This window comes from Ascaphus truei, chromosome 5, assembly GCF_040206685.1.
Source record: "Ascaphus truei isolate aAscTru1 chromosome 5, aAscTru1.hap1, whole genome shotgun sequence".
Taxonomy (NCBI): Eukaryota; Metazoa; Chordata; class Amphibia; order Anura; family Ascaphidae; genus Ascaphus; species Ascaphus truei.
In genome coordinates, this window is record NC_134487.1 from 293,767,429 (window position 1) to 293,788,046 (window position 20,618).

Consider the following 20,618-nt stretch of genomic DNA (forward strand, 5'->3'; position numbering starts at 1 on the left):
AAATATGAAGTTAAAATTATAAATTAATTAAAAAGGATGATTGCTAAAACTGAGGACCTATACATCACACAAGGGTGCTGATGTCTAGGTTCTCATTTAACCCATGAGGAACCAAGGAATTTAGTTTAAAAATCCAGAAGCTCTCCCTTCTAGAAAGGAGTCTAAACCGATCTCCAGCTAATACTGAAGGAGGAATAACCTCTAACCCCATAATTCTCAGACTGTCAGGGGATTTGTTATGGACATGAAGAAAGTGTTTAGACACATAGTGGTTTGTGACCCTATTCAATATATTTCTCCTATGCTTCAAGAACCGGGTACTTAATGGCCTTGTGGTCCTACCTACATAATGTAGGCCACAACCACAAGCAAGGAGGTACACTACATGTGTGGTAAGACAGTTCACAAATCCTTTGACTAAAAAGGGGAGGCTACCTGGAATTGAATGAAAGTCTTTCCTACAATCAATGAAGGTGCATGTAATGCATCTTCCTCTCCCACATTTATAGTTCCCTGAGGGTCTAAAGAAAGATACTGAATCAGTTCAAATTTTAGTAGGGGCCAGTGTGTGTTTAACACTATCTGCCTTCCTGTATATAATAGTCGGCTTAGGTTCCAAACCCTCGGATAATACTGGATCCCCTAAAAGAATAGGCCAATGTCGTTTAATAATGGCCTCCATAGGGCGTGATGACCCACTAAATTTAGTGGAAAAGACAGTACGTCCATCAGTTTTATTTTTGACAGTTCTTTTAATCAATTGTCTATTCTTGGATTCCAAAAGGAGACCATTCCGGTCTGATCCCGCTGCCTTCAGGAAAGACTCCTCAACAAGGGCCCAATCATAACCCTTGGAGTGGAATCTCTCCTTCAGCAGGGTGGATTGAGCTACAAAGTCAAGTTCAGAGGAACAGTTCCGACGTAACCTACTGAACTGACTATAGGGTATATTGGCCAACCATTTGGGATGGTGGCTGCTGGTGGCATGTATGTAGCTATTAACGGACACCTCTTTAAAATGTATGTCAGTTTGTATTCGCAGATCCGAATCAATCCTCAATCTGAGATCCAAGAAGACTATTTCCACAGGGTCAATAACCGATGTCAAGACCAGACCAAGTGCATTATTGTTAAAATGTGCAAATAAATTCGAAATGTCACCCACCTGTGTGTCCCAAATGATAATGATATCATCTATGAAACGGCCATAGTACACCAGGCCCGCCTCCGAGCATTACCATGGTCATTTATTAAAGTCTCATGGCTACAAATGGGAACAGAACTGGAGCAAAGAGACTGCACCAGGTTTATCAAAGACAAAGGGGCCTTTGCACTAAAGGTTCATTTTAAAAAAATCGCCGGGCCATTTAAATCGCCGTTTTTATGTGTTGCTATCACGGTATTCAGAAAGCCTTGATTACCTGTCATAGCAAAATTCACAAATCGGGCGATTAGCCGGTGATCTGATGAACGACCCTCTGAAAGGGCCTTACCCGGCGAGTTGTATCTGCTGCAGAGAGAGCTGCTCTGAGAGAGCCGTCTATCCCTGTGCAAATCTCGCCTGAAATTTATGTGTATAAATTGTAATTTTGTTAATAATGTAGATGAGCACGGGGTCTCCGGAGCTGAACCTCATTGGTTTCAGCCTTGGGGACCCGCTACTTCCCGAGATACAGGCCCCGTTATGGGGTGCCGGTATCTCCTATGCATTTTATTCCCACGGTCACGTGACGCGAACATTTAAATGCATAGGAGATACTGGCCCCCCATAACGGGGCCTGTATCTCGGGAAGTAGGGGGTCCCTGAGGCTATCCGCTATGGTAATGAAGTTTACTGTAAATGCATTTTTATTGCATAGGATTCATGCCAGGGGTCTCTAGTGTTAATATTAATGGATATCAACTCCAGAAATTCCCGGCATCAATCCTATGCAGGAAAAATGCATTTTTTTTTCTAAGTCCCATCTCGCCGCTTCTCTGCAGGTTTCCAACACCTTCACGCCAACTTTTTCTGGCGTGAGAATTTTGTGATAAAATCACCATTCTAGAGCGGTGATAGGCGTTCATAGCCTAATCACTGCTACTAGAATTGGTGAGTTTATAAACATGCCGAAAAGTGGCGATAAGTGGCTTATCACCGCTGCCTCTGTGATTTTTTTTTATGAGCAATTTTTGGGGGCGATTCAGTTTTTTATCACCTACTTATCACCGCTTACTGAATATCAGTAGGTATGTTGGGCAATAAGTGCTCAATAAGTGGCTAATGAATGCTTACTGCATAGGTCCCCAAATGTGCTACATCTGCAGCTAGAGAGTTTTTTAAAGAAACCTCTTACAGTACATATCACACAGGCTAGAATAAGCATTGCAAGTCCCTCCTGCTGAAGGGGTTAATAGATCCTAATGCTAATTTTAGAATAGATGACTGGACGTTGTAAAGATCATAATGATTCTAATAATAGACCAGGTTGTGGTTACACTGGTGATGGTGATAGTAGTAATTTGGCCCTTTGCAGAGAGAAAAAAAAAAGATTATTTTAGGTTTTTAGATGGGTACACATTTAAATACATTAAGGGTGAGCACTATATATATTTACTATATTGGTTTTCTGTGAGAGGGTAAGATATGCAGATAGCTAAAGGATGTTTCGTGCCAGCGCTCCCTGAGGTTTTTAATGTCGAAAACAATATATGAACATATAGATTCACTCTGCAGCCCTGAGTTACATACTGGAATTGAATCCAAAATAGACAAATCCATAAAAATGGAACATAAGCTCAAACACATGAATCCTAAACAGATTATAAAAGAAGATTCTTCAAAGCATTTGTCTACCATGAAAACATTGAAAAATAATCATCCTAACAATGTTCCTTTTTTCACATTTAACCTATTAAATATGCTCCTGTTCATTCTGAGGTGTGGTTACATACAGTAGATACAGTTACATAGTAGATGAGGTTGAAAAAAGACATACAGTACGTCCATCAAGTACAACCTATATGCTAAATTTAGATGACAAATACTTAGCCTATATTTGTACTTACAGTATATTGATCCAGGGGAACTCAAACAAAAAAAAACCCAGTGAAATATCATCTAATAATATCTCATAAGGGGAAAAATAAATTCCTTCCTGGCTCCAAATATTGGCAATCAGATTACTCCCTGGATCAACATCCTTGGTAGTGTTGTGTGGTTCCTTTATTGACCAGAGAAATATAATGTAGCTTTTTTTTCCCCATCAACATGCTGATGAGTATTTTAATACTGATTTCTTAGTAATTGTGTCATGTGGGCATATCTTTTTTTTTTATATTGACTTAAAATATTGTCAAAGCTAATGTTACCCCAACATGTGCAGGTGACATTATTTTAGTAAATATTTTCATTTTGTCAAGATCAGCCACTGTATTGCTTTATTGTTTCATTTTTTTGTTTTGTTTCAAAAGGTTTAATATGTTTGTATGCTTGTTAAACGTTTAGTTTAAAGAGGCTTAACATATGTGTGCTTGTAATGTGCCCCTGAATGTTGGGTAATCTCATTTTTGTGTGGGAAAGAATTTTTTCAAATTAACATTACTAAATGAGCCATTTAAAAAAAAATGAGTAAATGTAACATTTATTGCGCCTTTGTTTTAATTGTGCCCTTTGTCTCCTCTTGTGCTGCTCCCTAGAATGATTGACAAGTGTTCATTCGCCTTTTGAGAGACGATTGTTTAAGAAGTATATGTAAGCCATTCTTGGCTAACAAAGAGCAGTTGCTAAGTGTGTTTATCCATAGAAATTAGAGCTTTTTTACAGCATTAAAATTATCTCCAGTTGGCATTCATTGCTGTTAAGATATATCATGAGTCACTGGCTTTCTTGCTTGAAGTGTTGTGGGGCAGGAAAATTAAATAATTCTGGTTATGTAAACGAAATGCATTTTTTTAAGTACACTGAAGATGAAGGCGTCTGCTTTTAAAATGCAAATCAGTTGGCTTTCTACCCAAAGTAATGCTTTCAGGCTGTGGGAAAAATATAGAAATATAAAGTGCTGAAGAAGACGCCCTGCAGTTCTACTCACATGGAGCAACACTGTTTATTTCACGTGTTTACAATAAGCATTAGTTGTTATCAAAATGTGTAAACATGTTGGCTAACTTTATGAAAAATATTTATGGTTTAAATCTGTTATTCTTACTAAATAAAAAAAAAAGTGTTCAATGGATGTCTAATTTTTTCCTATATACGATTACATTTGGCAAAGGTGCTTACAATAGATGGATACAATCTATCAATAAATACAATCTATTCTGCATATCCCGTGGCATATATGTGTGTCTATCACTAAGAAAGTGCGTCTTCATTTCTCTTCTGTGTTACATCATTTCTTATTCATTCTTGAGCAGGGATGTGCCATTCCCAAATGAAACAAGCTCTCACAAATGGGACAATATTGTAACGAGTTCTGCATACCAGGGAAAGAAATAGATTAGGTGCTTTACTTTTCAATATTGACTTGTAATACTGTAAAAATAAAATAATGTGTATTGCATTTATTAGCATGGACTCAGATACTTTGAGGTGAAAACCCTAAATACTGGCAGTGGACATCCACAAGGATTTTACATCCTACTGTATTAGTCTCATTTTAACTGGTCCTTTTTGAGTTTGGTGATTTATCTCACATAGAAGGCGAGACATCCACATCTAGTGCGAGAAATACACACACACACACACACACACACACACACACACACACACACACACACACACACACACACACACACACACACACACACACACACACACACACACACACACACACACACACACACACACACACACACACACACACACCTACCTTGTTTGGTATTGCACCAAACAAAGATGCTATCATTTTAATGCACGTATAAACGTATCAAATGCAGTAATAGACTCATAACAAGCACAAAATATGCTGGATTCACCGATATGCAGCAGGCTGTGATTCTGAAACTACTTGTGATTTCTTGGCAGATAAACTGACACCTGAAAAGAGACACCTGGAGATCTCTCAAGTTGGCCTAGCAAAATGAGAAATAACTAGCAAATCCCCCAGTATCAATAGGGCACCTCTATACTAAAGTATGACAGAATGAATGCATTGGATAGAAGCAGTATGTTCACGTGACTTCCCAATGTAATGCAGATCTTGGATAGGGTGATTTCTTGATACTGTATCTGTATGGTGCAGGATAATTCTCCATTGCATTGGCACAGAAAATCTAGACCTTTCAAGAGAGACGCGCTCCCCCTAGTGGCTACAGCAGAACTGCAGCACAGTGGAAATTTCCTTTGCTGAGCAAGAAGGGGTCAAGTGGATTTAACTCCAGGCTTGAATGTTACATTTCACCATTACAGCCCTGATTGCCTTTAAGACACCAAGCCCTCGTGTATCCGTTTTTATACAATATTCTTCCAAAATATATCTATTGTTGTACAAAATGCTCATATGTCAATAACTGAACATTTTGAGCCAAAGGAATTCGACACTTCGAAAACAAGACATGGTATTTGTAAAGCTGCATGGCTAGCAATATTATATGTGCCAGCAAGAAATACATCACAGCTACTATGTATTTTATTTTAGAGTTATTCATAATCTTGTTTTTGCATGACTTTTGGAAATGGTAGAAAACAAACCGTCACTACATTTTCGTGAAATAAAACCCCATCAAAATTATGGACCAGTTACCAGAATTATATTTTAAAATAATATTGAACATTAATCTCGTGTTTCATTGAGCACAAAATGCTGATGGAAATCAGAGAAATCCCTATAACACAGCGGAGCCCATACTGAAAGTTCAGTAAATTCAAGTTTATGACTTTGGTTACATAAACACTGTAAGAATTGACTGTAATGTTCCCAGTTCCTCGTTAAAATATTTCATAGACATAAAATGATTTGTACACATGTATTTAAATGAACTGAAACGGAATTTATTGTCTGCAAACCTAAAATAAAGATGAAAACGTGTTTGATGTTACATAGATCACAGAAAATAAAAGGAAACTTCTTGTCGTAATAAACTGTATATTTTGAATGAATAAAGAAGTCTTATACACTCATATGATTATATATATATATATATATATATATATATATATATATATATATATATATATATATATATATATGGGAAAAAAAAGGACAGGCACTCCTATATGCAAAAAAAAGTGAAATGTATTGACTCAACATTTTGGTCCCCTCTGGGAGCTTTGAGAAAGGTACACGTGGGGACCAAAATGCTGAGTCAATAAATTTCACTTTTTTTGGCATATAGGAGTGCCTGTCCTCCCCCCCCCCCTATTTCTGTATCTATTTGGACAGTATGCACCCTTCCTTTACCCTTATTTTTTATTTTGTTTTGTGTGTGCGGTGTTTCTGACTGATATATATATATATATATATATATATTAGTGCAGAATAAATGAGTTCTTCAGTATTAGGTGATACCTTTTTTATTGGACGAACAATTTATGTCATAGCACAAGCTTTCGAGAGTTCTCCTCTCTTCTTCAGGTCAAGCAATACTCCAATACAAGTATATATATATATATACACACACACACATATATATATATATCAAATGGAAATATTACTGTGTGCTCATTTGCATGTCTTAGACAACAGGTCTGCAACCCTGCCTTTCACCATTATCACCCAGCATATAGTGCAGCAAGGGATTCTGGGATATATATATATATATATATATATATATATATATATATATATATATATATATATATATATATATACACACACACACACACACACACACACACACACACACACACACACACACACACACACACACACACACACACACACGTGTGTGAATATATATATATATATAATATATATATATATATATATATATATATATATATATATACACACATATGTATATATACTATTAGTCCAAATAAAAAAGGTGTCTCTTTATTCTGCACTATGGCAACTGGACTAACACGGCTATGTCCGGTATATATATATATATATATATATATATATATATATATATATATATATATATATAAAGCATAAAATAGCCTTGTTAGTCCAGTTGCGATAGTGCAGAATAAATGAGTTCTTCAGTAATACTGAAGAACTCATTTATTCTGCACTATATATATATATTATTACTGAAGAACTCATTTATTCTGCACTATCGCAACTGGACTAACACGGCTATTTTCTGCTTTATATATATATATATATATATATATATATATATATATATATATATATATATATATATATATATATATACCGGACATAGCCGTGTTAGTCCAGTTGCCATAGTGCAGAATAAAGTGACACCTTTTTTATTTGGACTAATAATTTATGTCATAGGACAAGTTTTCGAGAGTTCTCCTCTGAGGAAGTCAGGTCAGTAAGAGGTGAGGAAGAGAGGCGAATTCTCAAAAGCTTGTCCTATGACATAAATTGTTAGTCCAAGTAAAAAAGGTATCACCTAATACTGAAGAACTCATTTATTCTGCTATATATATATATATATATATATATATATATATATATATATATATATATATATACTGGTGGGTGAAAAAGGTGACGAAAAACTCTCCACAGAAAGCATATAGCAAATAAAAATATCACTTGTGAGCTTCACATGTGCTCACAATTTGCTCACAAATTATATTTTTATTTGGTGTGTGTGTGTGTGTATATATATGTGTGTATATATAAATGTGTATGTATATATATATATATATATATATATATATATATATATATATATGTATGTATGTATGTATGTATGTATATATATATATATATATATATATATATATATATATATATATATATATATATATATATATATGACAGATGTATGCATCAGATTATGTTCCACTATCTAAACTTGCACAACATTTTAACTGGAAATCTCCCCTTACTGTATGTTAAAAAGAAAAAAAAAGATGATTTATACGTGATGATGTAGATATATAGAAAAATAAAACATTTAGTTGTACTGTAGTTTTGCACTTGGAAACAATTATCGCTAGATTAATCCATTAAAAAAATCCACTTATATTGTTTGGAAAAAAAAAGTTGTTAAATTTGAACAATTTATTCAACAAAGCAAAATAGGTCTCCCCCCCCCCCCCCACATATAATTAAGCCAGGTATAAATTATGAATGGTATCCCTGATATTTAGCTGCAGTGCTGTGCTTTGCATAAAGGCTGCTTATAACAAATCTCCAGGATGCAAAACAGGTGCAAAAAAACCCACCCAAAACAGAAACAGATTTATAAAAGAAAATAAATTCCATTGATTTGGGAACATTATATTTTTTGTGCATTTTTGATCAATTTTGCAGCTGGTAAACCTTAATACATAACTTCATGTGAATGCACAGGGAGGCATATAGAGATAGTGGAGGTTATTTTGCAAGGTCTCATGACTACATGATTGAGGCAATGCTAGTTAATAACACCAGCAAGCGATTTAATAGGGATGTTTTCTTTGATATGTGATGCTGGTTTGTTTTTTTCCCATTACTTTTCAGCCTGTACACTTCCATAAACTCCCCCTATGGAGATCCTTCCTCATATCTGCAAGTAAAATATGGCCTTAATATGAGCAAGTAAAATATAATTCAATGAGCCCAAAATATTGCTATGATTTTTACTGTCAGGCAGAATTTTGTGATAAAAAAAAAGGATTGTGATATATCATATTGATATATCATATAGCCATATCTCCCATCTGAGAGAAACCTGGGGTAACAGCAGTGCAAAAGACATCACAGGATTTATCAAAGACAAAGTCTATTAAAAAAAACCATGGGAATTGTTTCTGATAAATCTGGTGGTGTCTTTTGATGCCAGGGGAGCTTGATAAAAATCCCCCAAATAATGCAAGTGTGCCATTATCTTGGTAAATCAAGTGTTAACAATCCAAAATAGACAGGGGATAATAGTGACGATGTTATCTCTGGGTATCAAACACCTGAGGGGTTTATTGAGCAAAGTCTTCTTGTTGCAAAATGTGGAAACATATTTTAAAGTGTTCCTAAAATCCTCAAGATTTATTAAAGGAAATAAAATATGCTCCTGTTAATAGGATTACCCCCCCCCCCCCCCTCCATCAATTTGATTGAGTTTTGACTCCGTTTTGTAGCAGGGAATTTGATCAATACCATTCAAGGTTTACCAATACCCACCCAAACCAAAATGTGAGGCTTTTTACCACTATCTGCAAAACTGGATTTGCATTTATTAAGAAAACACAATCCATGTCAAAGCAAATTTATTATTTTATTTAATAAATCTGTTTCCCCCCTCTGTATAAACCCTAATACGTGCATACATTCCAAATTGCAGTATTTTAAATGAGCAAAAGCAGGAAAAAAAACACCAGTGTTTTTAAAACTTTAAATCCTGCCATATGTATGATATGCACCAAACTATAATTTAATGTGTCATTTGTTCACTTACAATAACGTCATAATGACATCCTCATACATCCCCACTTTCCCTAGTTCATTTTCACCTCTTCCTGGACTAAAGTTTATTTTATATGTCTCTATTCTATTTTTTATACTAATCTAACTATATTCGAAAAACTAGTTACATTGTGTTGCAAATGATCTGAAAGCAGTGAGTTTCCTGCTGTACATAAAAAATAAATAAAAGGTTTAAATATGTATGTGATGATCATACTGTATTAACAAACCAGTTATATCAACCAGCTGTTTTGAAATATTCATATCATTCGAGCTGGTAAGAATGTTAACATGGTAAATATAATACAACTGGAATCATTATAATAGTTATTATTTTCAAATCTATCATTTGTAAGAAAGGTTGGAAATATAATATATAGCATCACATTACCACCAACTTACAGTACTTTTATCATTTCATTATTCAGGCTCATGGTATATTCTGCGCCCATGTATTTGGGTAATGTAAGTTACCCCCTTTTAATTCATTTTACACACTTTGATAAACTAATATGTAATTACATGATCACATATAGTCCTCATATGCCCATGATTTGCAGAACGTATAATTCTGTTTTTGGAATATTAGCCAATGTTGAAAATGTACCCAGCACTGTAAGAAAGGAATTTACTATAAAAACCACCATACCATTGTTAATATTATGTGGACTATATCTACATGGTGTATATGAATATATAAATGTATATTACATGTATGACATTAAAAAAAAAAAAAGAGTGTAACTCAGACAGCATGAAAAAGTACATAAATAAATATATAAGTTCATATAGAAAGCAATTCTATAATAGCATGTGTGTATATATATATATATATATATATATATATATATATATATATATATATATATATATATATATAATTTATTTCTATATGCACTGTATAGAACGCCTTTCAATTTGCCTTCTTCACCTAAGACCAGACCTACAATTTTATTAAAGAGTATATTACCTATTTTCTAAAAAAAAATGTGCTAATATATATATGTTAAAAAATAGTTTTCAGGACAGACGTCTGCTCTGCACATTTATACTTTTCTTTTTTGACACTTAGGAGACTAAATGAACCTCAAAGCTCCTTTAACATAACAGTTTATTAATTATATTCTTGTCAAAACATTAAATGTAAAGAATTCAAGCCATTTGATCAGCCAACAATAAGTGATTGTTACTGAATTGTGATCAGGGGGTTTTGAACTTTGGGAAACCCCAATTAGTGGTGTAATTTAAAAACAAAACAGAGAAAAGTAAATACACTCATTACTCACTGCTTACATTTGTACGACAGCTACGAGATGACCCAAATGCCCTGTTATCTGGAATTATAGGCATATTTACTAAAACAATCTTACACAGTAGTTTTATCACTGTCATTTTCTTTAAAAAAAATTAAAAAAAATGAAATCCCAAATAAGGAGTGCATGGGTTAAATACTGCAGAAATAAACACAATAAAACAATTTTTACTAAGGCCCCATAAAAATCTTTATTTTTCTCCATAGCATGGTCCAGCCACATTGTGGATTAATACATTTAAAGAAGCCCAACATAACTTTGCTTAGATTATATTCATACACATAATAAATAGCTATACATTGTATTTTATAACTTGCAGTGTAGCCTTTAATAAATGACCTAAGAAGGTATTATGTGTGCAAATGGATCAGATGCCATTCTTCTTATGGTATTATATTATATTTTGATGCAGAATATTGGTACTATTGAAGAACACCAGTGGGAATATTGTTGCATTTTCAGACTAAGGCCATATATGCAACACGAAATACAAAAGTAAAGCATAACTTACCTTTCCAATGACAGCAGCATAGAAAAGTGGAACATGTCATCAGCTATATAGCTAATGATAAATAAAACAAGGAAATAAAATTAGATTAAAAAGGGGAAAAAAACCTCCGAATTTACTTCCTTGCATTAAAAAAAATGTATATATGTATATATTTCTAGGTTTTTAATTAAGTGACAAACATCAGCTTCTCAATGATAGATGAAAAAAATAACAATGGAAAGATCAGAGAAAAAGGGGACTCTCTTTGCTAATATAATATACTATTCTGTTCCATTAGCTTGCACAAATAAATATACCCAAGTCTCTAATATTATGTGACATTAAACAAACTTCTCAGCTGCTTTTGCTACATGGAAAAGAAAAGAGTTACAATGTTTCCCAGCAGTGCAGGAAATGCAGTCAGTGAGAGGACTGACCCGGATACATTCCCCTATTTGTGTGTTTCATTATCTCCCCCCTGCAGAACATTTCTAATATATATGTATATATTTAAAAAGAAGAAGAAATTATCACATCTAACTGCAATAAACAGGAAACCCCAAGGAAAGCTGCGCTGATTAAAGTGCAAGGTGAGGACATGGGACAAGACATGGGACAAGTCATGTGTGTGTGTGTGTGTGTGTGTGTGTTTGCTGGCACTTGGTTTAGTCAGCTCCATTTTTCCACCAAACTCCCCCCAAATACTTTGCAAAGTCCTGGAACTTCTTTCCTGCAAGAGAAAGAAAGGAAAAGGTGCTACATGTTTGATTATTATGATTTATTTTAATGATGGGGGTTATTTTTTTTTGGGGGGGGGGGGAGGGCAGCAGCACCCAGGGACGAGGTGAGTAAGGAGTAACATGTATATTACTATATATTTCTATGGTAGTAAAGACAAAGCCAGGGGAGGGGGAGGTAATGCAGGACCAGGCTTTGGGGGGGAACATGCAGCACTTTATTAGGATCAATGGGGGACACAGGAAGGAATGGGGCTGGGGGAGGGGGATTTATTCAGTGTTTGCCGGGCGGAAAAGTACATCAGTATCATATCAATGTATCACACCCGGGTGTATCTGCAGAGGGTAACTCCGGCGGGGACATGCGTCGGTGTGGGGTGAATGGATGCCTGGGGTTAAATAATATTAATAATAAATAAGGCTATATAGACATATATAGTGTGTTATCGTGTTTTTAATTACTATATATTACGACTGTTTGTGACACGTGTATTTAGACTTTCTTTGCGCTTTGCTGGATATGCGGATAATTATCTGAGAGAAATAAAACATGTCTCCGTGCTGATGTCACACTGTATAACCTCGCACACACAGCGCAGGCTCCGCGGGTTAATGTGCAGGATCACTGCCTCACTGCCGCCAGACATGACACTTCTCTCTGCACAGAGAGCGACGGTAAAAGGAAGAGTGCGCATTTGAACTTGAACTTGAACCTCTCCCCGCTTTCCCGCCATCTTTCCCCTGGCTGCTTCCCTCGGCTCCCCTCTGTCTCTCTCCGCTTTCCTGCCATCTTCCCTCAGATCCCCTCCGTCTCTCCCCGCCATCTTTCCACAACTCCCCCCCTTCTCTCCCCGCCATCTTTCCACTGCCTGCTTCCCTCAGATCCCCTCCGTCTCTCCCCGCTTTCCCGCCATCTTTCCCGTTTGCTGCTTTCCCGTCACACACACAAGATGGCGGCGGTCGGAGTGTGGCGCAGACATTAATCTGTCTGATCGGGTCCGTCCCCCTCCTCCTCCTCCCCCGGGCCGCCTTGTACCCTTCGCTCCCACCCGCGCCGCCGAGCACCCTCCGGGCCACCGAGCACCCACCCCTGTAACCCGCACGGAAAAACCGTGAACACTTGCACCTGGGCAGGGTGTGATATTAACATGGCAGGGGAGGGATGGCGGTGCTCGGGGTCTTCACTATTGCAGTGATCCCCAACAAGCGTTCATACTTATTAGTCTATCTATCATAACCTTGTTTATTTTTTTTATCAGTCTATATGTATTGCATTATATAACTATAATATATATATAAATATATATATGTTTTCTTTATGAAGCGCCAACATATTCTGCAGCACAGTAAAACGGGGCGACAGAATTATATCAATTACATAAACAGAAGGATATACAGGTGCTGTGTGTGTCTGTACTTGTATGTATGTACTTGTGTGAGTATCTATCTATCTATCTCTCATAGAAAAGTGGCACTCACGTACTCAGTGGGCAAACCTGTCTGGGTGCACTGGAAGTAAATAATATACAAATATATATATATATATATATAGTGCTCGACAAACCCGGTCGCCAACTCGCCAGCTGCGATCGGATATTGGCTCGTGGCCAGTAACCTTTCCCCTGCTCTCTAAAAAAAAAAAAAATCCCCTGCTCGAAAAAAAAAAAAAAAAAAATCAGAGCTGATTGGCTGTGACGCGGGATGGAGTTGCCAGGACTTCAAACCGCCCTTTCTGCATGGGTAAGTAATGGGGGGGGGGGGAGTGCGTGCGTGCGTGCCTCCTCGTGCGTGTCTCCTCGTGCGTGTCTCCTCCTCCTCCATAGTATCCTCTTGTATAATTGTGTCAGCTCCTTACAAGACCTGCACTGATCCGGCCATGGAGGAGTTTGTACAGATGCTTGAGGTGGGGGGGAATTTAATACACTTTAAATATTTATATATACACTGGTACATCTTTCCCCCTCTCTCCGGCGCTCCCGCTGCCCGCACGGGACCTAACATACTCTAATAGGCCGGGGTGCTTCTCTCCCCCCCCCCTCCCTCCGGTGCTACCGCTGCCCGCGCGGGTCTGAAGATGTTGCAGTAGCCGGGGCTTTTCTCTCTCCCCCCCCCCTCCCTCCGGTGCTACCGCTGCCCGCGCGGGTCTGAAGATGTTGCAGTAGCCGGGGCTTTTCTCTCTCCCCCCCCCCTCCCTCCGGTGCTACCGCTGCCCGCGCGGGGACTGAAGATGTTGCAGTAGCCGGGGCTTTTCTCTCTCCCCCCCCCCTCCCTCCGGTGCTACCGCTGCCCGCGCGGGTCTGAAGATGTTGCAGTAGCCGGGGCTTTTCTCTCTCCCCCCCCCCTCCCTCTGGTGCTACCGCTGCCCGCGCGGGTCTGCAGGAAGTAGCAGGGTGTTTCTCCTCTCTCCCCTCCGCGCACGTCCCTTCCCGTGTGTGTGTGGGTGGGTGGGTATGAGAGTGAGATTGAGTGTTTGTGTGTGTATGGGAGAGAGAGATTGAGTGTGTGTGTGTATGAGACAGAGATTGAGTGTTTGTTTGTGTGTGTGTATATGGGAGAGAGAGATTGTGTGTGTGTGTGTGTGTGTGTGAGAGAGAGAGAGATTGAGTGTTTGTGTGTATATGGGAGAGAGAGATTGAGTGTGTGTGTGTGTGTGTGTGTGTGTGAGAGAGAGAGTGAGATTGAGTGTTTGTGTGTATATGGGAGAGAGAGATTGAGTGTGTGTGTGTGTGTGTGTGTGAGAGAGAGAGAGAGATTGAGTGTTTGTGTGTATATGGGAGAGAGAGATTGAGTGTGTGTGTGTGTGTGTATGAGAGAGAGAATGTGTGTGTGCAGGACACCAGAGGTAACCACCCAGTCACCCCACCCCCCCACCCATCCACCCAGTCACCCCACCCCCCCCACCCATCCACCCAGTCACCCCACCCCCCCACCCATCCACCCAGTCACCCCACCCCCCCACCCATCCACCCAGTCACCCATCCCCCCACCCAGTCACCCATCCCACCCAGTCACCCATCCCACCCCCCCACCCAGTCACCCATCCCACCCCCCCACGCAGTCACCCATCCCACCCCCCCCACGCAGTCACCCAGTCAGTCATCCCACCCCCCACCCAGTCAGTCATATGTCAGTTATCCCACCCCCCACCCAGTCAGTTATCCCACCCCCCACCCAGTCAGTTATCCCACCCCCCACCCAGTCAGTTATCCCACCCCCCCAGTCAATCAGTTACCCCCCGTCTCTCCCCCCTCTCTGTCTCTCCCCCCTCTCTCTCTGTATCTCCCCCCTTCTCTGTCTCTCCCCCCCTCTCTGTCTCTCCCCCCTCTCTCTGTCTCCCCCCCTCTCTCTGTCTCTCCTCCCCTCTCTCTGTCTCCTCCCCTCTCTCTGTCTCTCCCCCCTTCTCTGTCTCTCTCCCGTTCTGTCTCTCCCCCCGTTCTCTGTCTCTCCCCCTCTCTCTCTGTCTCTCCCCCTCTCTCTCTGTCTCTCCCCCTCTCTCTCTGTCTCTCCCCCTCTCTCTCTGTCTCTCCCCCTCTCTCTCTGTCTCTCCCCCCCTCTCTCTGTCTCTCCCCCCTTCTCTGTCTCTCTCCCCTTCTCTGTCTCTCCCCCCCTTCTCTGTCTCTCCCCCCTTCTCTGTCTCTCCCCCTCTCTCTCTGTCTCTCCCCCTCTCTCTCTGTCTCTCCCCCTCTCTCTCTGTCTCTCCCCCTCTCTCTGTCTCTCCTCCCCTCTCTCTGTCTCCTCCCCTCTCTCTGTCTCTCCCCCCTTCTCTGTCTCTCTCCCGTTCTCTGTCTCTCCCCCCCTTCTCTGTCTCTCCTCCTCTCTCTCCCCCTCTCCCCCCTCTCTTCTCCCCTCTCTCTCTGTCTCTCCCCCCCTTCTCTGTCTCTCCCCTCCCTTTCTCTGTCTCTCCCCCCTTCTCTGTCTCTTCCCCCTCTCTCTGTCTCTCCCCCTCTCTCTGTCTCTCCCCCCCCCTCTCTGTCTCTCCCCCCTCTCTGTCTCTCCTCCACTCCTCTCTGTCGCTCTCCCCTCTCTGTCGCTCTCCCCTCTCTGTCGCTCTCCCCTCTCTGTCGCTCTCCCCTCTCTGTCGCTCTCCCCTCTCTGTCGCTCTCCCCTCCCCTCTCTGTCGCTCTCCCCTCTCTGTCGCTCTCCCCTCTCTGTCTCTCTCCCCTCTCTGTCTCTCTCCCCTCTGTCTCTCTCTGTCTCTCCCCTGTCTCTCTCTGTCTCTCCCCCCTCTCTCTGTCTCTCCTCCCCTCTCTCTGTCTCCTCCCCTCTCTCTGTCTCTCCCCCCTTCTCTGTCTCTCCCCCCTTCTCTGTCTCTCTCCCCTTCTCTGTCTCTCTCCCCTTCTCTGTCTCTCCCCCCCTTCTCTGTCTCTCCCCCCTTCTCTGTCTCTCCCCCTCTCTCTCTGTCTCTCCCCCTCTCTCTCTGTCTCTCCCCCTCTCTCTCTGTCTCTCCCCCTCTCTCTCTGTCTCTCCCCCCTTCTCTGTCTCTCCCCCCTTTCTCTGTCTCTCCCCCCTTTCTCTGTCTCTCCCCCCTTCTCTGTCTCTCCCCCCCTCTCTGTCTCTCCCCCCCCTCTCTCTGTCTCTCCCCCCCTCTCTGTCTCTCCCCCTCTCTTTGTCTCTCCTCCCCCCCTCTCTGTCGCTCTCCCTCTCTCTGTCGCTCTCCCCTCTCTGTCGCTCTCCCCTCTCTGTCTCTCTTCCCTCTATGTCTCTCTCCCCTCTCTCTCTCTCTCCCCTCTGTCTCTCTCTGTCTCTCCCCTGTCTCTCTCTCTCTCTGTCTCTCTCTCACTCTCTGTCTCTCACCCACACTCTCTCTGTCTCACACTCTGGACATGGATATCTTATTTACCCTATATATCTTAACAGCCCTATTCTACACCGAAATAACAAACTGCTTTCTTCCAGATCTGACTCAAGCTTCACACAGGAAACATCGGAACCCCCCCTAACCCAGAAGACAGGTAGGGAACGCCTCCCCTCCAATGTATAACATTGCGGGAATTAAGGTATCTGGACATTGAGGGACTGCGGATCAGGTAAGATCCCAGGCGGGATTGCTGCTTTAGATATTGTGAAGCGAGGCGTCCAGACATTGGTTAAGGGGTTCAGGAAACTAGTCATTCACATCTGGCTTTTTTTTTCTAGATCCGACACACACACACACACACACACACACACACACACACACACACACACACACACACACACACACACACACACACACACACACACACACACACACACACACACACACACACACACACGTAACAAGGACTAATTGTAGTATAATGTAATACAATAAATAAACTTATGTCAAAAACGAATGTTCTTACTAGGAATTTACTCAATTTATTTTATTTATGTATTTTTTTAAAAGCGGGGCGGGACTAAGGGCGGGGTTGGGGACGGGACTAGGGGCGGGGTTGGGGGCGGGATTAGGTGGCGAGTGGATTTTTTGGTTCGGCGAGTAGATTTTTGGGTGATTTGTCAAGCACTGTATATATATATATATATATATATATATTTTTCAGTCCTCTCAAGATGAGGATGGTCCTGGAGAGGACCGCAAACGTTGATCCCGTTTAATGAAAACCTATATTGGCCCTGTGGGTGACTGACTTCTATATATATACACAATTATTTATTGTATATATGTTATGTACTGCTTCTTTATAGAACAAAAGGTGAGGGAACTGACGTGAGGATTGAACCGGGGTGGAAATTATTCTTGGGCATGTGCAATAATGTACACATTTATTCACATTTCAAAATCGTATCTAATCTTATATAATATTAATATTTTTGAAAATAATAATTATTACATTCTAATTGCTTTATAAAACTAATTTCTTTCATATCAGACCACTTCACGAACCAATATAACCTAATAATTGTTTAGTGGATTGCTATTCCTTACATTTAGCTCTGATATATACAGTTCCATGAGTACTTCAATACGTTCCACCCGACCATTAACCTCAAACTCACCCAAACCCCAGACGAAGTATATTTCCTAGACACCACCATTACTATAAAGAACAACCAACTACAGACTTCTATATACCGCAAACCTACAGACAGAGGCAGCTATTTGAGGGACAACAGCTACCACCCCACACACACTTAGGCCTCAGCCAAGCTTCCCGCTGGCGTGCTGAGGCACGCTGAGGCTCAGGGAAAGCGGGTGCTTTCCCTCCACACCGTCAGGGGGCGGGCCAGTGACGTCACGGAGCTGGTTCGCCCTCATTGGCGAACCGCTCACGTGACCGGCCCTGCGCTCCGGCAAGCGCTTGAATTTAAAAATTACCTAAGACCTACGCTTGCAGAAGCGTAGGCGAGCCCCTACTAAAGCCGCTCTCATTGCGGCTGTAGGGGCTCACAGGTAAGTGCAAGCGTGGCTCAGCGCGTAAGCGCTGACCATGGCCGAGGCCTTAGAATGCAACCATCTACGATATAACAGGCTATGCTCTGACACAGACAGAGGCCAGTGGATTACAACCTTGAGATCGGATTTCATAAACCGTGGATATAACCACAGAATTGTAGACCAGGAAATCCACAAAGCCACCAGAATACCAAGAAGTGATCTCCTTGAATACAGACAGAAAGAGACAAGTGACAGGGAACCTTTAGTGGTCACATATAACCCACACCTAGAAGCCCTATGCAAGATCGCCAGGGAACTACAACCCATTCTCCAGGAAGATACAAGACTGCAACAGGTCTTCCCTGAAACACCCTTATTATCATGCAGGCAACCTCATAATCTCAAGAAAATGATGGTGAGGAGTAAAGTATTCAACAGTACAACTGAATGTGGGACAAGACCATGCCAGGACGCAAGATGCAAAACCTGCGCAATGCTCCACACAGCGGGCACAATACCACACAGGAATCTGGAGTACAAAATCAGAGGAAGGTTCACCTGTTCCTCCAGCAATGTCGTGTACCTCATCATGTGCATGAAATGCCCAGGGGGCTGCTACTACATAGGTGAGACGGGACAGGGGCTAAACAAGAGAATGAATCCGCATCGCCACCGCATCACACGTGGAACCAGAGGCAGTCCTGTAGGGGAACATTTCTCTGGCCATAAGATGTGAAGGTGGCCATACTCAAAGGCAATCTTGGATCACTGAAAGAGAGACGGTTGTATCAATACAAATTTAAAGCAACTGTTCGGGACATTTAGCGGTGGCTTAAACTGAGACCGAAGTTTTGAGTCACTACCCTGACACAAGAGAACTCTCTTCCCATGAGTGCTAAAGGCCATGTGTATACATACTGCGTTATATGCATGCACGCACAGCTATCTCTTTGGGGGCGGCCCCAGTCACTTCTACGAACACGCCTCGGCTTGCGCTGTGCGTTGAAGCCCCGCCCCCCCAGTCAGGCCGGTCCCAGTTCCTACCTTGTCGCGCACCTTTCCCCAGCGGTGCGCGAAAGGTTTTCAATCAGGCAGGGAAATTTAAGTTCAGAGTTTGCGACGGAGGCATGACCACGCCCCAGCCGGCAGTTCAGCCAATGAGGGCGAACCAGCCGTGGGAGGTCATGGCCACGCCCCTGCAAACCCACCGCCACGCCCCCTCCCGTTGCAAATGGTCCTGCATATAGCGGGCTCTTTATTTATATTTACATACTTACATACAGTACACATGAGTGCAACCACTGGCTGCAAGAGTCACTCTTACATCCCTAACGTTCAGGTACTATTTAACACCTCAAGTCATAAATCGCACACTACACAGGGGGAGGGATGGGCTGTAGTCACATTCCAAGATGCACTGTTTTTGAGTAAACCCCTTGCCTGCTTTATTCAATGTAACATCGCTGGAAGGATAGATCAGTGTATCTCGAAAGTTCTCACAAATAAAAGCATTTCGTTAGCCACATATATATATATAAACACAAGACAGAGAAAAAAAGAAGTCTCAATAATAAGCACTCAGAATAACCCTATGTATAATATGAAAAACTGTAATGTTGTCACTAATAACATGTTAAAACATGGTTAGAACCAAAGGGGAGCAGGACCCTGAAATACACATAATGACATTCATACCAAATTGGGAAACACACTAATATTGTCTACACTCTATGATAGAGCTAATACAAGAAATGGTGTAAGGTATAACTCTAGGGAAATGAATTCACTAGGTCAACAAAGACCGGCCGGTCAGAGAAATATACCACTATCAAAGGACACAATAAATAATGCTGACTACAAACCACAGAAAATTTACACATTTACACATACATCAGTATTCACACATGCATCAAAAACGTGTGAAAAGCACAAAACCATCTGCAGAGAGAGATAATAAAATCTCAAAAGACTGAGTGATCAACAAAGTCATGGAATCCAAACTAGCATAAAGCTGGATGTAATGAGCAGATAGTTGTTATCCAGGCATAGTATGAGTAGGTAGAAAAAGTTATACTTATCCCCACGGAGATTTGTAATACAGGGGAAGAGATTCTTAGCTTCTCATAGTGGCAGATTCATCAGATATGTGCAGAAAATTGTAGCCAGCAAAAGTGAAAGTCCTCAGATCCAAAAGGGTGATGAAAGGCAGTA

At 41.1% G+C, this 20,618-nt stretch overlaps 1 long non-coding RNA gene across 1 annotated transcript; it reads right to left on the reverse strand.

Moving 5' to 3' along the window:
• Positions 1 to 1,801: 1,801 nt before the first annotated feature.
• LOC142496206 (uncharacterized) lies at positions 1,802 to 12,064 on the reverse strand. The gene is made up of 3 exons (XR_012801921.1): positions 11,334 to 12,064; positions 10,803 to 10,843; positions 1,802 to 4,454 (listed from the first exon to the last, which is right to left on the reverse strand). It is a non-coding gene; the product is annotated as an uncharacterized LOC142496206 (long non-coding RNA).
• Between the last annotated feature and the right edge of the window lie 8,554 nt (positions 12,065 to 20,618).